The 22,551-nt window shown below is 45.2% G+C and overlaps 1 long non-coding RNA gene across 1 annotated transcript in view; it reads right to left on the reverse strand.

Annotated features, from left to right (window-relative positions):
- The window catches only part of LOC118570039, a 37,785-nt gene extending 15,546 nt beyond the window's left edge, over nucleotides 1-22,239 (reverse strand). The window contains exons 1-2 of the long non-coding RNA XR_004943113.1: nucleotides 22,213-22,239; nucleotides 6,431-6,683 (exon numbers count right to left, since the gene is read on the reverse strand). This is a non-coding gene — a long non-coding RNA (uncharacterized LOC118570039). The remainder of the gene's footprint in view (nucleotides 1-6,430; nucleotides 6,684-22,212) is intronic.
- Nucleotides 22,240-22,551: the final 312 nt, after the last annotated feature.

Below are 22,551 nucleotides of genomic sequence, written 5' to 3' on the forward strand. Positions count from 1 at the left end.
GGTCCAGCTGAGAAAACGCCGCTCCAGATCGGCCTGTAGGGAGCCTGTGGAGCGTTTTATAGCTGCTGATGAATGTAGTGATGCCATCCCCGGGTGGACAGTCCCGCAGTGTAAGGATCCAGGCTGAGCAAGCCACGAGGAAGAAGCAAGTGAGCGGAGCTGCTCCGTGAGCTCTGCTCCGGTTCCTGCCTCTAGCTTCCTGCCCTGTGTGGGTTCCTGCCCTGACTTTTCTCAGTGTTGGGCTGTGGGGCCAGGGGAGGCAGCGACAACAAAATGATACAAAAGAATTTGAGGAGGGGTAGGAAGAGCAAATTGTATATATGTAACAAAAATAATTAAATAAGAGACCATGAATTTGAGGAGTGGGAGAGATGAGGAAGGAGGTGGATGGAGAAGAAGCAGGGAAGAAATGATGTAAATACAGTATTCATATATGAAATTCTCAAAAACTAAGTGTGCCAATAAAAATAAATAAACTCTCATAAACAGAGAGGAGAAAGCAATTACTCACAGACTTGCCATTCTAAGGCCCAAGTCCTGAAGAAATAACGACAAACGCTTAATGTATGCTTGTAGTTCACTCAGTGAATGGGTTGGAAAGATTGTCATCATGACAAGAAAAAGACGGTCTGTGAAACGGTGACACACTGGTTTGCCGAATGTGGTGATCATTCTGCAATGTTTATATCAAACCATCATGAAGCTATACCATCTTATGCCAATTTCACCTCAACACAGGCAGAAAAAGAAAATGTCACCTGAGTGCTAGAGGGAACCCCAGCGTCTGCATCACACAAACACCAAGTGCTCAATGAGCTTCCTTAGTGTTAATACTAGGGGACAGACCCCTAAAAATTAATTGCACTATGGTATGATTTGGACAGTGAAGTTCCAGGGTTCAAAGAAGTATGGCCACTGTCTGGTGTTGTCATTATGGCTGATTCCTGGGGAACTCACCTCCTTGGTGACAATTACTCCTCAAAGCACATCCAGCAAGTGCTACCTCAGTGTGAGAAACTTAAGGCTGCAAAGTAAAGCCACACGCAGTAGGATGGGAAGAGAATCGACATGAACTCAGCTCCTACTGTGTGCTGGCTCCTACTGTGTGCTGGCTCCTACTGTGGGCACGTGTCATCTTGTCTCTACAAGCAATGCAGACAGCCACACATAGATGAACTGCCCAGAGCTGTCCCTGCCGTCACGAGCCACCTCCAGCTTACAGTGGAGGACACTGGGTACCTTCCAGCCCACAGCAGGAGCACAGCACAGGGTTCTCTCTGCAGTGAACAGCTGGAACCACCACAGCACAGCAGTTCTGAAGACGCACATCATTGGTGATCAGCTCTTACATAAATCAATCTACTTACTAATGTGACTATTCCTAATTTACAGAAGAGAAATTTATCCATGAGAAATGTTAATAGCTTGCCCAAAGCTGTGGGATTGCAGATGACACAATGCAGATGCGCACATGGGATTTCTTGACCCTAATTTTATTCCTGGCTGTGGATGTTTGCATCCTTAGAGAAAAGTTAAATCAGGAGACATTTTACTGACGTGTAGACAAGCCAAAATTTAAAACTCAAAAGACTAATGGCCTTGCAGACACCCCTAAGGTGGCCCTATAAATCCCAAGTAGCCTAGGTTTTGAGGTGCCCAAGCTCTGGCAAGTTCCCTTTTATCACTTCTGAACATAAAAATATTAATTAGCTTGTCAACTGAGACGATAGAAATCATGATGTTAGTTTGGTTGCATGAAATTCGGTGTTTAAAGCTTAGTTTGATTTAAATGAATCACAGATATGATAGGTTGCTACGATACCTTAAACATTGAGATTTAATTGAATGAATGCTTAATATTATAGGAAAATGTATATACAGTGCCTAAGTGTTTTATTTTATAACAAATTTCAAACACATACTGCACACAGGCCTGAGTTCAGATATCTGGCACCCACATAGAGCCAAACAGAGACATCATGGTTGGGGGCAGACATGGCCTGCCCCCTAGTGCTCACAGCCATCCATCCTGATGACTGATGAGCTTCAAGGCTGATGGCTGACACTATCTCAAAAATTAAGGTTAAGGGACAGGGTGGGCAGTGCAGATCAGTGATAAAGTGCTGCTGGGCACACACAGGCCCTGGATTTGATCCCCAGCATTGCCAAATAAATGAATGAAATAAGGTGAGAATGAAGGGGGAAGATATTCAGTGCTGACCTCTGGCCTCCACATGTACACACACTTGTCCACAGGCATTCACACGCACACATACATAAACCCCTATACGCACCATACTCGTGCGCTCGTACACACAGTAAGGCCTTAAGGAGCAGTAATGGTATAAAAGAGAAATTCCCATGTGCTTTGACTTAACTGTCCCTATGATGGCATCTGTCCTGGCTAGAGTGTGTGTGTGTGTGTGTGTGTGTGTGTGTGTGTGTGTGTGTGTGTGTGTGTGTGTGTGTTGATAACTTGACACAAACTAGTCATCTGGAAAAAGGAACCACATCTGAAAAGACACTTCCGTCAGATTGCTCTGTTAAGCAAATCTAGGGGGCATTCTCTGGATTGATGATTGATGGAGGGTCCAGCCCACTGTGGGCGGTGTCACCCCTCTCCCTGCCTGCCCTTCCCCCCAGCAGGTGGTCCTGGATTGCTGAGCAAGCCACAGGAAGCAGCATTTCTCCATGGTCTCAGCTTCAGTTCTTGCTTCCAGGTTCCTCCCCAAGTCCCTGCCCTGACTTCCCTTCATGAAGAACGGAAAGCCACAGGATGAGATTAATGTTTTCCTTCCCGAGTGGCTTTCGGCCAGGGTCTTTATCACAGCAACAGACACCTAAAACAGCACCGGTGTTCAGGGGAGGAACTAAGGCTGGTGTTCCGACAGCTCTGGACAAGTCAACTAAACTTTCTCAGAATCCCAAGCACCCTGGCTGCCAGGCGTCAACAGAGGTCAACAGCAGGGTCAAGTGCAGCTTCCGAGTCACAAGAGAGAGGATGGCGTTTGTGTTTGCTCTGCCTGTCTGGAGATCTGTTAGGAATTCTACGGCTGTGACATCACTGAAAACCAAGTGTTTGCTCTCTCGACGTACATCTCACGATTATATCCACGTTCGTGTGCAGTTACGGTTTGTAGCACCTTTCAAGTTCTCAGGCAGCCGAGTAACTTTTCCACCAAACTTCTTCAGCTCCTGCTATCATTAGTATAGCCCCGTGAACGTCTCCAGCCCTTGTGTTTCTTGGCTTGGCTAACCTCCATCCGCTTGTTCATGAAGAGATGCTGCCTCTGGTTCATTGTCTGCCTGCTCTCTGGTGATGTTAACACGGAACTTTTCTTGTTCTGTGTGTATGAGCTTTCAGAGGTGTCCAGAGGAGGTTTCAATAGGTATTGTCTCGCTTCTTAAAACCTGATTCCTTAGGTTGTATTTAAGGGAAGACAAACTCGCCGCACACCAGAGTCATCCACTCCCCGCCCCCCCCCCCCACCGCACCCTGGCTGACTTAGACCACCTAGAAGAAAAGGAGAAAGCCAGAGAAAGGGGCGGAGGAGGGAGGAGGAGAGCAGGGAAAGAAAGAGGATAGCAGGAGATATGCCGTGAGCTGGGAACACAGCTCAGTGGCGGAGGGCTCGCTTAGCACGTGCAAGGCCCTCTTAGTTAGGATTTCTACTACTACAGCGAAACACCACGACCAAAGCAACTTGAGAAAGCTATGCTTCCACATCATGTTCATCATCTAAAGAAGTTAAGACAGGAACTCACACGAGGCAGGAACTGGAGGCAGGAGCTGAGGCAGAGGCCTTGGAGGAGTGCTGCTCACTGACTTGCTCCTCATGGCTTGCTCAGCCTGCTTTCTTATAGAACCCAGGACCACCAGCCCAGGGATGGCTCCACCCACAGTGGGCTGCCCCCCCCCCATCCATCACTAATTAAGAAAATGTTGTACAGGCTTGCCTTCAGCCCAATCTTATAGAGGCATTTTCTCAACAGACTACCTCCTAGCCCAGTGACTACCTCCTGTCAAGTTGACATAAAACGAGCTAGCAAGGCTCTAAATTCAGTTACCATCACCAAAACAAAGAGCCTCACAGCAACAGCAGCATTTGCAGGAGCTGACAGGCAAAGGCTGGGAGCCCAAATTCTGATGTCTGACCTCCGAGTGTCTGTTTATATGTTTTAGTATGATCTGCTCTTTGTCAGGGAAGATCATCAGCCATCTCCCTACGGGCACCACCAACCAGCTCCCAGGGTGAGTGTTCCATGGCATCTTCCATTCTGCCATGTTCTGTTCTGCTTTGCACACCCTACTGTCTATATACTAGTTTTTTCTCCTTTTTAAGTGCTTTTAAAATAAGATACAAAAATAGTTAACACTGTGTATATAACACCCTCACTGTGTAAAAACCCTCTCATTGTGTAAACACCTTGAGTGTGTGTATACACCCAGGTACAATGTGCAAACCCATCTTCAGTATATGTACACACCCTCAACATGTAAATACATCAATGTGTATAAACACCTCCATTGTGGCAATTACTAACCCTTTGTCCTACTTAAGCAGTAAATAATGTTGAGATTCCTTTGTCCCCATTACAGACCCTCCCTTTCTCGACCCTAATACTTACAACTGCATTATGGTCTCTAATATCTACTTGTGATATTTATACAATCTATCGCTAAATGCAATGTAGCATTATTTGTTGTTTCATAATTTTTTACTGAACTGCCATCTTTTTTAAGGCATCATTACAGTTTGCATTTTCCTCAAAACTATAATACTGAAATATATACAAATGTAATTTAGCAACTCAGTTGTGGAATTAAAATCACAATTTGTGAATATACAGTGTTTTCCTATCATTTTCCCTATTGATGCATCCTCAGGGTCTTCTCTAATTCTCTCAGGCTGTCTCTTGGCTGGCTCCAAACACCTCCCCCAGCACACAGCCCTGTCACACACATGTCAATCTTTCCAAGTCTGTGCTTTTCTTGGTTTTTCTCATGTGGTACCACAAGTTACTGCCTTAAGCTGTGTCTTATCATTATAAAGGTTATGTTTCTAGATACAAGGCCTTACTCCAAATGATTTTTAAATTTGTTTCTGGAGAGTTATTTTGGACATAATGTTGGGGATCTGGTTTCTTGTTTAGAAGCCAGCGATTCTGATGAGTCCATTAACTGATGCGATCTCTGCCCCGTGGACTTCTTTTTCTGTCGTGGTTGTCTTTGCTGTTTGGCTGGATTTGTTTTGTTCACCTTGAATTTGTAATATACATTCTCACTAAATGTTGTTGTTGTTTTTAATGGAGATAACCAGCATTTTCTACTGGACAGTAACGTTTAATTGGTCATCTGCCAATAGGCTTTGCTCCCACACTAACTGCTGTTTATAAGCAAAAGACAATTGCACCATTAATATCACCCCACAGAACTTCTGTTTTACATTGTTGCCAAAGCCTTTCTTTTTTGATCTGCATCTTGCACAAAATTGGCCTCTCAGTCCCAAGTGTGAGGAGTTGTTTTCCCAACTTTCTTGTGACTCAAAATACCCTGACTTTGCATCCAGTCTCATGATTTCATTAAATATAGAATGTATTTAATGGAGATTTGTTTCCTTCAGCACTTTATTTTTCTTGATCACTCTTGGTTTTGTTATTGTTGATAAAATCTTCTATTTGACAATTGTTACTAAGTAAAAATATTTTAAGACTTCTCTTTGTTCTTGCATTCTATGTATAAGCCATGCTGTTCCTGCATGTGGAACTAGCTTGAATAAGGATTCAAGATTTTCCAATCTGTTGGCTCGAATCTTTAATTATAAAAAATCACCTACCTTGATTGCCATGAATATGTCCATTCCTCCCACCTCCATCTACATCAATCTAACAAAGCCATAGTTTCTCTCTCTAGAGATCACACATATGAAAATAAATGTTAAGGATCCCTTCATGCCTCAGGTCTCAGCACATCTTGCTCATTTCTCATGTGCTTTCAATTAAACCCATGTCTTGTAATAAAAACTAACACCTGAAGATACGTGGTTTGGCTAGCCTTTGATTCAGGTTCTCCCGGCACTGGCCCCTAGAATGTACGCAGGACCAGCTTGAAGCAAGTCCTGCCTAGAAGCTAAGTGCCCATCTCTCAGCCACAGCCCAGGCTATCATCTCATCCACCGTCTCTACCTCTTCACTTAGCAGCTCTAATTCCTCCTGCTGTCCACCACTAAGGGACCCAAAGTGGATTTTTGGAGCGTTAGTGGGAGCTCCTCTGGAACCTGGGTGTGGTCTTACTTGTCAGTTGTGGCAGAGGGTGGGCTAGACCTCAGTCAGAGGACCACACCTAACTGCAGGGGAGGATTGGATGTGTTATTTCCATGGCTGTAACAAATGATCGATCACAGCTTTCCGGTTCAACACACCAATTTACCTTACAGTTCAGTAGTCAGAAGGGCACCCGCCACACACGTCGAAATGAGAGTGTCAGTACATCTGTGTCCTCCTGGGGGTGTTCCATTGTTTTTCAGCGAGCAGCTTTCCAGGATTCCTTGGATCACAGCCTCCTCCTTCCTTCCTCACTGTTGACAGAATTCTATCCAGTTCCATTGGTCTGGCCTTCCACATTCGCATCTTCGTTGACTTGCTGTCTAACGGCCTCTTTTTGTTTGGACACGCAGGCAGAGCTGCAAACACAAGGAGGCATAAGTGAAAAGACTGAGGTTTCCTGTGTTCTTGCCTCTTACACAAGGATGTGAAGGGCTATTACAGAGTCTACACCTGCGGTTCTTTGTTTCCGCCCAGTTTGGTGTGAAGGGAATAAAGCACAGCCTCGGACAGGAGTGAGAGGGAGTCAGTGCTGACATGGAGGATGCTCGGAGTTGAGAAGACATAGGATAGACATATGATCATGGAAATAAAACAATCCCCTTAAATGATTGTTCTCATCAACACAATCGAGAACGCTCTCTGGAACAGCCTGACCTCCATCTGCAGCACTGATACTGTTTTCCATATAACAGTATCAGAGACCCCAGGGTTTGGGACACGGTGAGCTCCAAGTTGGTTATCATCCAGCTAACCACACACATTGGCAAGAGAAGGAAAAGAAAGTCATTTGGTAAATGACATTGTGGGTGTGAAGAAACCTCATGATAAAGAGCAACCAGAGGAGGAAAAAGTTTATGTGGCATACACTTCCACATCATTGTTCATCATCAAGGAAGTCGGGACAAGAGGTCAGGAACCTGGAGGCAGGAGCTGAGGCAGAGGACATTGAGGATGCTATTCACTGGCTTGTTCATGGCTTGCTCCTCATGGCTTTCTTATAGAATCCAAGGACCACCAACCCAGGTTGGCACCACTCATAATGGGTGGGCCCTTCCCATCAATCACTAATTAAATGCCTTACAGCTGGACCTTATGGAATCATTTCTCAGATGAGGTTCTATGCCTTCAGGTAACTCAGGCTTGTGTCAAGTTGACACAAGAGTTTCCAACACAGTGAACAACAGGCCGTCCCTGGATAATTCCCCTCTACTTCACTAGCTCTTTCTTTGGCTGAGTTCACTCATTTACCTGTGTCACTGATCTTTGGATAAAATGGTTATATTTTCCACATCTGTTGGTTTTATTTTCTTCTTTTTTAAGGTGTCTGATCTTTACTCTTGTGGATTCTAGTCCTTCTCCCTCCTGCCAGTGTTCCTCAGGAAACACACCACAGTCTGGGGGCATGCCTGGAGGGTGGTGCAGAGACACCCTCTCACCACACTGCCTCACACAAATGACAGAGAGGGGTGTGTGTGTGTGTGTGTGTGTGTGTGTGTGTGTGTGTGTGTGTGTGTGTTTCCTGTCCTCTTTCCTACAGCCTTGCTCTAAGGCAACATCCACAGACTCTGAGTTCTCTCAAACCTGTGAGGAACTCACTCTGGTTTTCTTTTTGCTTTCAGCAATATGCCGACCTGCTCCTGGTAAGTTGCTTAGCTTTTCTTCACCCTTACAACAGGCAGCCCCATGCACATCATGATATCACAACATGAACTGCCCCAGAAGCTTTCCACAAACTCCCCACATTTCTTGGTTCACTAAGAGCAGACACTCAAATACTCAGCCAAAGAACAGGAAGTATATAGAAGTTCCTGGTGGCTTATTAAGATGCCATGTTCCCACAAATCACACAGATTCCCAAATCTGTAGAACAAGGACCATATTTATAAGGAGAATGGGATGATGGGATTCAGTGAGAATAGGGCATGCAGCAAGAGAGAAATGATGTCACATGTTATGAGGAACTGCAAAGATCTGTATAAGAGACAGAGTCCCTTCCCAAACATGTCCCCGAGTCAGGCTGGCAGCAATGGAGCAGACGACTAATGCCCCAGCTCCCTTGCTGCAACTGCATTGGTTGGAAGTGGTCACACAGCTGGGAACTGTTTCTCTATCCCTGCTAGGTTTCTGCTCTTCGTTATTCACCACTGAGCATTTTAAAGATTAATGAGTTTTTAAGAAAGTGATAGACAAACTGGTTAACAAAAGTATAGAGAATTAAAGACACGTTAGCAAAAGTTTTTGTGTGCTTGAACAAATCAATAACATTTTTCTTAATATTAGAAATAGGGTTTCTATTGCCCTGAAGAGGCACCATGACCACAGCAACTCTTATAAGGAAAACATTCATTGAGGTGGCTCCCTTAGAGTTTCAAAGGTTCAGTCCATTGTCATAATAGCAAAGAGCATGATGTATGCAAGCAAAGTAACTGAGAGTCTTGCAGGCAACAGGAAGTTGACTAAGACACTGGGCAATTTTCTGAGCATAGAAAATCTCAAAGCCCACCCCCACAGTGACACACTTCCTCCAACAAGGACTACCCAACCCAACAAAGTCACACCTCCTAATAGTATAACGAAGTCAGGACAGGAACTCACACAGAGCAGGAACCTGGAGGCAGGAGCTGAGGCAGAGGCCATGGAGGATGCTGCTCACTGGATTGCTCCTCATGGTTTTCTTATAGAATCCAAGGACCACCAACCCAGGTTTGGCACCATTCAAAATGGATGGGCCCTTCCCATCAATCACTAATTAAATGTCTTGCAGCTGGACATTATGGAATCATTTCTCAACTGAGGTTCTATTCCTTCAGATCAAGTTGACATAAGAGTTTCCAACACAGTGAACAACAGGCCGTCCCTGGACAATTCCGCTCTGCTTCACCAGCTCTTTCTTTGGCTGAGTTCACTCTCTCATTTACCTGTGTCACTGATCTTTGGATAAAATGGTTATATTTTCCACATCTGTTGGTTTTATTTTCTTCTTTTTCAAAGTGTCTGATCTTTACTCTTGTGGATTCTAGTCCTTCTCCCTCCTGCCAGTGTTCCTCAGGAAACACCCACAGTCTGGGGGCATGTGTGGAAGGTGGTGCAGAGACACCCTCTCACCACACTGCCTCACACAAATGGCAGAGAAGGGTGTGTGTGTGTTTCCTGTCCTCTTTCCTACAGCTCTAAGGCAACATCCACAGAATCTAAGTTCCCTCAGACCCGTGAACTCACTCTGTTTTTTTTATTTGTTTGTTTGTTTGTTTGTTTTTGCTTTCAGTAATTTGCCGACCTGCTCCTGGTAAGTTGCTTAGCTTTTCTTCACCCTTACAACAGGCAGCCCCATGCACATCATGATATCACAACATGAACTGCCCCAGAAGCTTTCCACAAACTCCCCACATTTCTTGGTTCACTAAGAGCAGACACTCAAATACTCAGCCAAAGAACAGGAAGTATATAGAAGTTCCTTGTGGCTTATTAAGATGCCATGTTCCCACAAATCACACAGATTCCCAAATCTGTAGAACAAGGACCATATTAATAATAGAAGGGGATGAGGAGATTCAATGAGAATAGGGCATGCAGCAAGAGAGAAATGAGGTCACATGTTGTGAGGAACTGCAAAGCTCTATATGAGAGACAGAGTCCCTTCACAAACATGTCCCCGAGTCAGGCTGGCAGCAATGGAGCAGACCACTAATGCCCCAGCTCCCTTGTCCCAACTGCATTGGTTGGAAGTGGATTCTCTCCAGGTGATAAACACACACACACACACACACACACACACACACACACACACACACACACACTTTTGAGCCTAGTGCCATGAGCCCTTTGCTTGCATTTATTTTCAGGAGAACAACCACTAGGACGCCAACTCTTTCGCATTCTCACTCTTTGCTGGGTCACACAGCTGGGAACTGTTTCTCTATCCCTGCTAGGTTTCTGCCCTTCCTTATCCACCGCTGAGCACTTAAATGTGGCTTGAAAACCGTAAGTTGTAGCAATCTGTCTCTGAAAATGACAGCACTTGCCAGTGGTGGCCACACATCACTTCATGAGTAAGGCTATACACACTGACCCTTCCAAGCTTCCCTTAGATCCTCTGTGGACTTTTATAACTGTCTGAGTCAGGGTGTCTATTGCTGTGAAGAGACACCATGACCACGGCAACTCTTACTGAGGTGGCTCCCTTACAGTTCCAGAGGTTCAGTCCACTATCATCATGGCAGGGAGCATGGTGCATGCAGGTAGACAGTAGCTGAGAGTCTTTCAGTCAACAGGAAGTTGACTAAGACACTGAGGTGTACCCTCTGCATAGAAAACCTCAAAGCCCACCCCCACAGTGACACACTTCCTCCAACAAGGCCTAACCACTCCACCAAAGTCACACCTCCTAATAGCATCAGGAAGTCAGAACAGGAATTCACACAGAGCAGGAACCTGGAGGCAGGAGCTGAGGCAGAGGCCATGGAGGATGCTGCATGCTGGATTGCTCCTCAAGGCTTGCTCAACCTGCATTCTTATAGAATCCAAGGACCACCAACCCAGGTTTGGCATCACCCACAATGGGTGGGCCCTTCACTTTAATCACTAATTAAATGCCTTACAGCTGGATCTTAGGGAGTCATTTTCTCAACTGAGGTTCTATGCCTTCAGGTCAAGCTGACACAAGATTAGCCAACACAGTGAACAACAGGCCATCCCTGGATAATTCCCCTCTGCTTCACTAGCTCTTTCTTTGGCTGAGTTCACTCGCTCATTTACCTGTGTCACTGATCTTTGGATAAAATGGCTGTATTTTCCACATCTGTTAGTTTTATTTTGTTCCTTTTTCAAGGTGTCTGATCTTTACTCTTGTGGATTCTAGTCCTCCTCCCTCCTGCCAGTGTTCCTCAGGAAACACCCACAGTCTGGGGGCATGCCTGGAGGGCGGTGCAGAGACACCTTCTCACCAGACTGTCTCACACAAATGGCAGAGAAGGGGATGAATGTATGTTTCCTGTCCTCTTTCCTACAGCCTTGCTCTAAGGCAACATCCACAGACTTTGACTTCTTTCAGACCTGTGAAGAACTCACTCTGGTTTTCTTTTTTTCTTTCAGCAATATGTGCATCCACTCCTGGTAAGTTGCTTAGCTTTTCTTCACCCTTACAACTGTCAGCCCCATGGACATCACAAGGCCACTTCTCTGAACTGCCCCATATGCTTTCCACAAATTCCCACATTTCTTGGTTCACTACAAGCAGATACCCCAATACTCAGCCAATGAATAGAAAGTAAATGGCTTGTGGCTAACTAAGGTGCCATGTTCCCACAAATCACACAGATTCCCAAATCTGTAGAACAAGGACCATATTAATAATAGAAGGGGATGAGGGGATTCAATGAGAATAGGGCATGCAGCAAGAGAGATATGATGTCACATGTCACATGAGGGACTGCAAAGCTCTACATGAGAGACAGTGTCCACTTCAAACATGTCCCCTAGTCAGGCTGGCAGCGATGGAGCAGATGACTAATGCCCCATCTCCTTTGCTGCAACTGCATTGGTTGGAAGTGGATTCTCTTCATCCTCATTGTTTTGATAAATGCGCACGCACACGCACATGCACACACAATGGACACAGACATAGACACACATTTTTGGGGGCCTAATGCTATAAGCCCTTTAATTGCATATATTTTCAGGAGAACAAACCACTAGGACTCCAACTCTTTTGAATTTTCACTCTTTGCTGGATCACCCAGCTGGGAACTGTTTTTCTATCCCTGCTACGTTTCTGTACTTTCTTATCTACTACTGATCATTTTAAAGATTAATGAGTTCTTAAGAAAGTCATAGACATCGAGCGGTGGTGGCGCATGCCTTTCATCCCAGCACTCGGGAGGCAGAGTCAGGCAGATCTCTGTGAGTTGGAGGCCAGCCTGGTCTACAGAGTGAGTTCCAGGAAAGGCACAGGTTATACAGAGAAACCCTGTCTTGTAAAACAAAAACAAAAATAAAACCAAAAAAAAGTCATAGACAAACTGGTTAACAAAAGTATAGAGAATTAAAGAGATGTCAGTTAGACAAATCTATAACATTTTTCTTAATATTAGAAATAGGGTTTCTATTGCCCTGAAGAGGCACCATGACCACAGCAACTCTTACAAGGAAAACATTCATTGAGATGACTGCCTTACAGTATCAGAGGTTCAGTCCATTATCATCATAGCAATGAGCATGTACATGCAGGCAGAAGTAACTGAGAGCCCTGCAGGCAACAGGAAGTTGACTAAGACCCTGGGCAGTTATCTGAGCATAGAAAAACTCAAAGCCCACCCCCACAGTGACACACTTTCTCCAACAAGGACTACCTAATCCAACAAAGCCACACATCTTAAGAGTGTCAGGAAGTCAGGACAGGAACTCACACAGAGCAGGAACCTGGAGGCAGGAGCTGAGGCAGGGGCCATGTAGGATGCTGCTCATGGCTTGCTCAGCCTGATTTCTTATAGAACCCAAGGACCACCAGCCCAGGGTAGGTTCCACCAATATGGGATGGGCCCTTCCCATCAATCACTAATTAAATGCCTTACAGCTGGACCTTATGGAATCATTTCTCAGATGAGGTTCTATGCCTTCAGGTCAAGCTGACATAAGAGTTTCCAACACAGTGAACAACAGGCCATCCCTGGATAATTCCCCTCTGCTTCACTAGCTCTTTCTTTGGCTGAGTTCACTCTCTCATTTACCTGTGTCACTGATCTTTGGATAAAATGGTTATATTTTCCACATCTGTTGGTTTTATTTTCTTCTTTTTTAAGGTGTCTGATCTTTACTCTTGTGGATTCTAGTCCTTCTCTCTCCTACCAGTGTTCCTCAGGAAACACACCACAGTCTGGGGCCATGTGTGGAGGGTGGTGCAGAGACACCTTCTCACCACACTGCCTCACACAAATGGCAGAGAAAGGTGTGTGTGTGTGAGTGTGTGTGTGTGTGTGTGTATGTGTGTGTGTATGTGTGTGTGTGTGTGTGTGTGTGTATGTGTGTGTGTTCCCTGTCCTCTTTCCTGCAGCCTTGCTCTAATGCATCATCTACAGACTCTGAATCCTCTCAGACCTGTGAAGAACTCACACTGGTTTTTTTTGTTTTTTGTCTTTTTTTTTTCTTTCAGTAATTTGCCGACCGGCTCCTGGTAAGTTGCTTAGCTTTTCTCCACCCTTACAACTGTCAGTCCAATTGACATTACGTGGACACTTCCCACACTGCTCTGGAAGATTTACACATAAGTTTTTGTGTGCTTCAATAAGGCTATACCATCTTACATTTAGAAAAAGTTTCTATTGCTGTGAGGAGACACCATGACTATGGAAACTCTTAAGGATAACATTAGTTGAGATAGCTTGCTTCATAATAGTGTCAGGAAGTCTGGACAGGAACTCACACAGGGCAGGAATCTGCAGGCAGGAGCTGAGGCAGAGGCCATGGAGGATGCTGCTCACTGGATTGTTCCTCATGGCTTGCTCAGCCTGATTTCTTATAGAACCCAAGGACCACCAACCCAGGGTAGGCACCACCTTGGATGAAATGAGCCCTTCCCATCAAACACTAATTAAATGCCTTACAACTGGATCTTAGGGAGTCATTTTCTCTGTTGAGGTTCTATGCCTTCAGGTAACTCAGGCTTGTGTCAAGTTGACACAAGAGTTTCCAACACAGTGAACAACAGGCCGTCCCTGGATAATTCCCCTCTGCTTCACCAGCTCTTTCTTTGGCTGAGTTCACTCTCTCATTTACCTGTGTCACTGATCTGTGGATAAAATGGTTATATTTTCCACATCTGTTGGTTTTATTTTCTTCTTTTTCAAGGTGTCTGATCTTTACTCTTGTGGATTCTAGTCCTTCTCCCTCCTGCCAGTGTTCCTCAGGAAACACCCAGAGTCTGGGGGCATGTGTGGAGGGTGGTGCAGAGACACCCTCTCACCACACTGCCTCACACAAATGGCAGAGAAGTGGGGGGGGGGGTGTTACCCGTCCTCTTTCCTACAGCCTTGCTCTAAGGCAACATCTACAGACTCTGAGTTCTCTCAGAGCTGTGAAGAACTCACTCTGGTTCTCTTTTTCCTTTCAGTAATATGTGCATCCACTCCTGGTAAGTTGCTTAGCTTTCCTTCATTCCTGACATAGTCAGCCCTATGGTCATCACAAGCCCACTTCCCTGAACTGCCCCAGAAGCTTTCCACAAACTCCCCACATTTCTTGGTTCACTACAAGCAGACACCCCAATATTCAGCCAACAAATAGAAAATAAATGGAAGTTCCTGGTGGCTTATTAAGATGCCATGTTCCCACAAATCACACAGATTCCCAAATCTGTAGAACAAGGACCATATTTATAGGAGAATGGGGATGATGGGGATTCAATGAGAAAGGGCATGCAGCAAGAGAGAATGAGGTCCACACGTGAGGAACTGCAAAGATCTGTCTAAAAGAGAGACAGAGTCCCTCCCAAACATTGGTCCCCGGGTCAGGCTGGCAGCATGGATGCAGACCCACTAATGCCCCAGCTCCCTTGTCCCAACTGCAGAGTCTGGATGTTGCCTTAGTGCAAGGCTGTAGGAAAGAGGACAGGAAACACACACACACACCCTTCTCTGCCATTTGGGTGAGGCAGTGTGGTGAGAGGGTGTCTCTGCACCGCCCTCCAGGCATGCCCCCAGACTGTGGGTGTTTCCTGAGGAACACTGGCAGGAGGGAGGAGGACTAGAATCCACAAGAGTAAAGATCAGACACCTTGAAAAAGGAACAAAATAAAACTAACAGATGTGGAAAATATACCCATTTTATCCAAAGATCAGTGACACAGGTAAATGAGTGAATTCAGCCAAAGAAAGAGCTAGTGAAGTAGAGGGGAATTATCCAGGGACGGCCTGTTGTTCACTGTGTTGGAAACTCTTGTGTCAACTTGACACAAGCCTGAGTTACCTGAAGGCATAGAACCTCAGTTGAGAAATGATTCCATAAGATCCAGCTGTAAGACATTTAATTAGTGATTGATGGGAAGGGCCCATCCATTTTGAGTGGTGCCAAACTTGGGTTGGTGGTCCTTGGATTCTATAAGAATGCAGGTTGAGCAAGCCATGAGGAGCAATCCAGCATGCAGCATCCTCCATGGCCTCTGCCTCAGCTCCTGCCTCCAGGTTCCTGCTCTGTGTGAGTTCCTGTCCTGACTTCCTGACACTCTTAAGATGTGTGGCTTTGTTGGATTAGGTAGTCCTTGTTGGAGAAAGTGTGTCACTGTGGGGGTGGGCTTTGAGTTTTTCTATGCTCAGATAACTGCCCAGTGTCTTAATCAACTTCCTGTTGCCTGCAAGACTCTCAGCTACTGTCTGCCTGCATGCACATGCTCTTTGCTGTGATGACAATGGACTGAACCTTTGAAACTCTAAGGGAGCCACTTCAATAAATGTTTTCCTTATAAGAGTTGCTGTGGTCATGGTGCCTCTTCAGGGCAATAGAAACCCTATTTCTAATATTAAGAAAAATGTTATAGATTTGTTCAAGCACACAAAAACTTTTGCTAACCAACATTTCTTTAATTCTCCGTACTTTTGTTAACCAGTTTGTCTATGACTTTCTTAAGAACTCACTAATCTTTGAAATGATCAATGGTGGATAAGGAAGGGCAGAAACCTAGCAGGGATAGAGAAACAGTTCCCAGCTGTGTGACCCAGCAAAGAGTGAGAATGCGAAAGAGTTGGCGTCCTAGTGGTTGTTCTCCTGAAAATAAATGCAAGCAAAGGGCTCATGGCACTAGGCTCAAAAGTGTGTGTGTGTGTGTGTGTGTGTGTGTGTGTGTGTGTGTGTTTATCAAAACAAGCAGCCTGGAGAGAATTCACTTCCAACCAATGCAGTTGGGACAAGGGAGCTGGGGCATTAGTGGTCTGCTCCATTGCTGCCAGCCTGACTCGGGGACATGTTTGGGAAGGGACTCTGTCTCTTATACAGATCTTTGCAGTTCCTCACGTGTGACCTCATTTCTCTCTTGCTGCATGCCCTATTCTCATTGAATCCCATCATCCCATTCTCCTTATAAATATGGTCCGCTTAGCTTTCCTTTCCTTTCCTGACATAGTCAGCCCTGTGGTCATCACAAGGCCACTTCCCTGAACTGCCCCAGAAGCTTTCTACAAACTTCCCACATTTCTTGGATCACTATAAGCAGACACCCCAATACTCAGCCAAAGAACAGAGAGTAAATGGAAGTTCTTTGTGACTTATTAAGATAACATATCCCCTCAAATAATCCCGATTCTCAAGCTGGAAATGGGCTGTAGTAGAAGACCATTGGGAGCAGGGTGCAGAGATTACTGTGAGGAGAGACAGCCTGGCTCACAGATACTACAGATGAGCAAACAGAAGCTGACAGGGAACACTGAACTTGCTTGTGGGTACACTGCTCTAAAGGGTCTGAACTCACATTCTCAACCATGTGTTTTCTCTCCTAGTCAGAGCTAGTCCAGTGACCACATGACTCTGGGGCATGACTACTTAAAATTTCTGTCCACAGTGAGCCTTCGAAAGGAAAAGTTGATTTCAAGGAATTTACAAAATTGTGCTTACATTTTAAAGTATCACTTCAGTGTTTAAATGTGGCTTGAAAACCGTAAGTTGTAGCAATCTGTCTCTGAAAATGACAGCACTTGCCAGTGGTGGCCACACATCACTTCATGAGTAAGGCTATACACACTGACCCTTCCAAGCTTCCCTTAGATCCTCTGTGGACTTTTATAACTGTCTGAGTCAGGGTGTCTATTGCTGTGAAGAGACACCATGACCACGGCAACTCTTACTGAGGTGGCTCCCTTACAGTTCCAGAGGTTCAGTCCACTATCATCATGGCAGGGAGCATGGTGCATGCAGGTAGACAGTAGCTGAGAGTCTTTCAGTCAACAGGAAGTTGACTAAGACACTGAGGTTGCATAGAAAACCTCAAAGCCCATACCCACAGTGACACACTTCCTCCAACAAGGCCTAACCACTCCACCAAAGTCACACCTCCTAATAGCATCAGGAAGTCAGAACAGGAACTCACATAGAGCAGGAACCTGGAGGCAGGAGCTGAGGCAGAGGCCATGGAGGATGCTGTGTGCTGGATTGCTCCTCAAGGCTTGCTCAACCTGCATTCTTATAGAATCCAAGGACCACCAACCCAGGTTTGGCATCACCCACAATGGGTGGGCCCTTCACTTTAATCACTAATTAAATGCCTTACAGCTGGACCTTATGGAATCATTTCTCAATTGAGGTTCTATGCCTTCAGGTCAAGTTGACACAAGAGTTTCCAACACAGTTATCAACAGGCCATCCCTGGATAATTCCCCTCTGCTTCACTAGCTCTTTCTTTGACTGAATTCACTCATTTACCTGTGGATAAAATGGTTATATTTTCCACATCTGTTAGTTTTATTTTGTTTCTTTTTCAAGGTGTCTGATCTTTACTCTTGTGGATTCTAGTCCTTCTCTCTCCTGCCAGTGTTCCTCAGGAAATACCCAGAGTCTGGGGGCATGCCTGGAGGGTGGTGCAGAGACACCTTCTCACCAGACTGTCTCACACAAATGGCAGAGAAGGGGATGAATGTATGTTTCCTGTCCTCTTTCCTACAGCCTTGCTCTAAGGCAACATCCAGACTCTGAGTTCTCTCAAACCTGTGAGGAACTCACTCTGGTTTTCTTTTTCCCTTTCAGCAATATGTCGACCTGCTCCTGGTAAGTTGCTTAGCTTTCCTTCATTCCTGACATAGTCAGCCCTGTGGTCATCACAAGGCCACTTCCCTGAACTGCCCCAGAAGCTTTCTACAAACTTCCCACATTTCTTGGATCACTATAGGCAGACACCCCAATACTCAGCCAAAGAACAGAAAGTAAATGGAAGTTCTTTGTGACTTATTAAGATAACATATCCCCTCAAATAATCCCGATTCCCAAGCTGGAAATGGGCTGTAGTAGAAGACCATTGGGAGCAGGGTGCAGAGATTACTGTGAGGAGAGACAGCCTGGCTCACAGATACTACAGATGAGCAAACAGAAGCTGACAGGGAACATTGAACTTGCTTGTGGGTACACTGCTCTAAAGGGTCTGAACTCACATTCTCAACCATGTGTTTTCTCTCCTAGTCAGAGCTAGTCCAGTGACCACATGACTCTGGGGCATGACTACTTAAAATTTCTGTCCACAGTGAGCCTTCGAAAGGAAAAGTTGATTTCAAGGAATTTACAAAATTGTGTGTACATTTTAAAATATCACTTCAGTGTTTAAATGTGGCTTGAAAACCGTAAGTTGTGGCAATCTGTCTCTGAAAATGACAGCACTTGCCAGTGGTGGCCACACATCACTTCATGAGTAAGGCTGTACACACTGACCCTTCCAAGCTTCCCTTAGATCCTCTGTGGACTTTTATAACTGTCTGAGTCAGGGTGTCTATTGCTGTGAAGAGACACCATGACCACGGCAACTCTTATAGGGAAAACATTCACTGAGGTGACTCCCTTACAGTTCCAGAGGTTTAGTTCACTATCATCATGGCAGGGAGCATGGTGCATGCAGGTAGGCAGTAGCTGAGAGTCTTTCAGTCAACAGGAAGTTGACTAAGACACTGAGGTTGCATAGAAAACCTCAAAGCCCATACCCACAGTGACACACTTCCTCCAACAAGGCCTAACCACTCCACCAAAGTCACACCTCCTAATAGCATCAGGAAGTCAGAACAGGAATTCACACAGAGCAGGAACCTGGAGGCAGGAGCTGAGGCAGAGGCCATGGAGGATGCTGTGTGCTGGATTGCTCCTCAAGGCTTGCTCAACCTGCATTCTTATAGAATCCAAGGACCACCAACCCAGGTTTGGCATCACCCACAATGGGTGGGCCCTTCACTTTAATCACTAATTAAATGCCTTACAGCTGGATCTTAGGGGGAGTCATTTTCTCAACTGAGGTTCTATGCCTTCAGGTCAAGCTGACACAAGATTAGCCAACACAGTGAACAACAGGCCATCCCTGGATAATTCCCCTCTGCTTCACCAGCTCTTTCTTTGGCTGAGTTCACTCTCTCATTTACCTGTGTCACTGATCTGTGGATAAAATGGTTATATTTTCCACATCTGTTGGTTTTATTTTCTTCTTTTTCAAAGTGTCTGATCTTTACTCTTGTGGATTCTAGTCCTTCTCTCTCCTGCCAGTGTTCCTCAGGAAACACCCAGAGTCTGGGGGCATGTGTGGAAGGTGGTGCAGAGACACCCTCTCACCACACTGCCTCACACAAATGGCAGAGAAGGGTGTGTGTGTGTGTGTGTGTGTGTGTGTGTGTGTGTGTATGTGTGTGTATGTTTATGTGTATGTGTGTATATGTGTGTATGTGTGTGTGTCTGTGTGTGTATGTGTGTGTATGTGTGTGTGTGTGTATGTGTGTGTATGTGTGTGTATGTGTGTGTGTGTCTGTGTGTGTATGTGTGTGTATGTGTGTGTGTGTCTGTGTGTGTGTGTGTGTGTGTGTGTGTGTGTGTGTGTGTATGTGTGTTTCCTGTCCTCTTTCCTACAGCCTTGCTCTAAGGCAACATTACAGACTCTATAAGTCCTCTCAGAGCTGTGTGAACTCACTCTGGTTTTTTTCCCTTTCAGCCCTAACCATATCCAATCCCGGTAAGTTGCTTAGCTTTCCTTCACCCTTACAACTGTCAGCCCCATGGACATCACAAGGCCACTTCACTGAACTGCCCTGAAGCTTACCACAAATGCCCCACATTTCTTGGTTCATATAAGCAGATCCCCCAAACACTCAGCCAACGAATAGAAAGTAAATGGAAATTCCTTGTGGCTTACCAAGGTGCCATGTTTCCACAAATCACACAGATTCCCAAATCTGTAGAACAAGGACCATATTAATAATAGACGGGGATGAGGGGATTCAATGAGAATAGGGCATGCAGCAAGAGAGAAATGATGTCACATGTCACATGAGGGACTGCAAAGCTTTGTATAACTGACAGTGTCCACTTCAAACATGTCCCCTAGTCAGGCTGGCAGCGATGGAGCAGATGACTAACGTCCCAGCCCCTGGAAGTGGATTCTCTCCAGGCTCACTGTTTTGATAAACCACACACACACACACACACACACACACACACACACACACACACACACACACACATTTTTGAGCCTAGTGCCATGAGCCCTTTGCTTGCATTTATTTTCAGGAGAACAACCACTAGGACTCCAACTCTTTCGAATTCTCACTCTTTGCTGTTGGAAACTGTTTCTCTATCCCTGCTAGGTTTCTGCCCTTCCTTATCCACCGCTGAGCATTTTAAAGATTAATGAGTTCTTAAGAAAATGACAGACAAACTGGTTAACAAAAGTATAGAGAATTAAAGAGGGGTTTGTTAGCAAAAGTTTTTGTGTGCTTGAACAAAGCTATACCATCTTTCTTAAACTTAGAAACAGGCAGAAATGGGCTGTAGTAGAAGACCCTTGGGAGCAGGGTGCAGAGATTGCTGTGAGGAGAGACAGCCTGGCTCACAGACTACAGATGAGCAAACAGAAGCTGACAGGGAACACTGAACTTGCTTGTGGGTACACTGCTCTAAAGGGTCTGAACTCACATTCTCAACCATGTGTTTTCTCTCCTAGTCAGAGCTAGTCCAGTGACCACATGACTCTGGGGCATGACTACTTAAAATTTCTGTCCACAGTGAGCCTTCGAAAGGAAAAGTTGATTTCAAGGAATTTACAAAATTGTGCTTACATTTTAAAATATCGTTTAAGTGTTTAAATATGGCTTGGAAGCTGTAAGTTGTGACAATCTCTCTGAAAATGATAGTACTTGCCAGTGGTGGCCACACATCACTTCATGACCCTTCCAAGCTTCCCTTAGCTCCTCTGTGGACTCTTATAACTGTCTGAGTCAGGGTGTCTATTGCTGTGAAGAGACACCATGACCACGGCAACTCTTATAAGGAAAACATTCACTGAGGTGGCTCCCTTACAGTTCCAGAGGTTCAGTCCACTATCATCATGGCAGGGAGCATGGTGCATGCAGGTAGACAGTAGCTGAGAGTCTTTCAGTCAACAGGAAGTTGACTAAGACACTGAGGTGTACCCTCTGCATAGAAAACCTCAAAGCCCACCCCCACAGTGGCACACTTCCTCCAACAAAGTCATACCTCCTAATAGTGCTGCTTCCAATGAGGTTATGGGTGTAGCTGGAGTTTTCTCCAGTCCTGCCTGGCCCACAGTCAGGACAAATCTCCTTCACCTGCCAGTCCTGCAGCCACTCAGACCCAACCAAGTAAACACACAGAGACTTATATTGTTTAGAAACTGTATGGCCATGGCAGGCTTCTTGTTACCTACTTCTATCTTAAATTAACCCATATCTATTAGTCTGTAAGTTACCACATGGCTCGTGGCTTACCAGTACCTTACATCTTGCTTGTCATGGCGGTGGATGGCAGTGTCTCTCTGCCTCAGCTTTCCATTTCCCAGAATTCTCCTCTCCTTGTCCTGCCTACACTTCCTGCCTGGCTACTGGCCAATCAGTGTTTTATTTATTAACCAATCAGAGCAGCACATTTGACATTCAGATCATCCCACAGCAATTCCCCTTGTCTCTTTTTCAAAAGGGAAGGTTTTAACTTTCACATCGTAAAATTACAGATAACAAAACAGTTATCAAGCAAGAATTACAGTTACGATATCTAGTCGATTTGTTTTGGCAAAATTAAAGAAAATATTCTATCTATCCTATATTTGTGAGTCTAAGGTTTCATATCTAACTTATCTTTTATCATAACTGAGGAAATTATAACTATCTAGTCTTCAACCACATCAAAGACCTCAGAAGGATATAATAATACCTGAGAACTGGGAGAAGGATGCAAGCAACTTTCGGGAGTCTTGCAGGGCAGCCTGGACAGTCACCTAATGTTCCTTTGTAAAGTTGGGGCATTTGTCTTCAGCCCACAGGTCTAGAGTCTCTTGATCACTTCTCTCAGTGTCCTGTAGAATGTCTGGCAGTTTCCTCTGCAAAGCAGGAACCTGAAGGAACATTTTGTCAAGCAAAGTTCAGTGGTCAATTCCTATGGCTCCTGCATGTCCAGGTGATCAAGCAGTCCAGGCAAGAACAGTTTCTTGCCTAAATGGCTATTTTTTGCCAAGGTGAAGTTAAACTCCATGTGGAGTGTCTTTGATGCCCA

This window comes from Onychomys torridus, chromosome 18 (assembly GCF_903995425.1).
Source record: "Onychomys torridus chromosome 18, mOncTor1.1, whole genome shotgun sequence".
In the NCBI taxonomy this organism is placed as follows: Eukaryota; Metazoa; Chordata; class Mammalia; order Rodentia; family Cricetidae; genus Onychomys; species Onychomys torridus.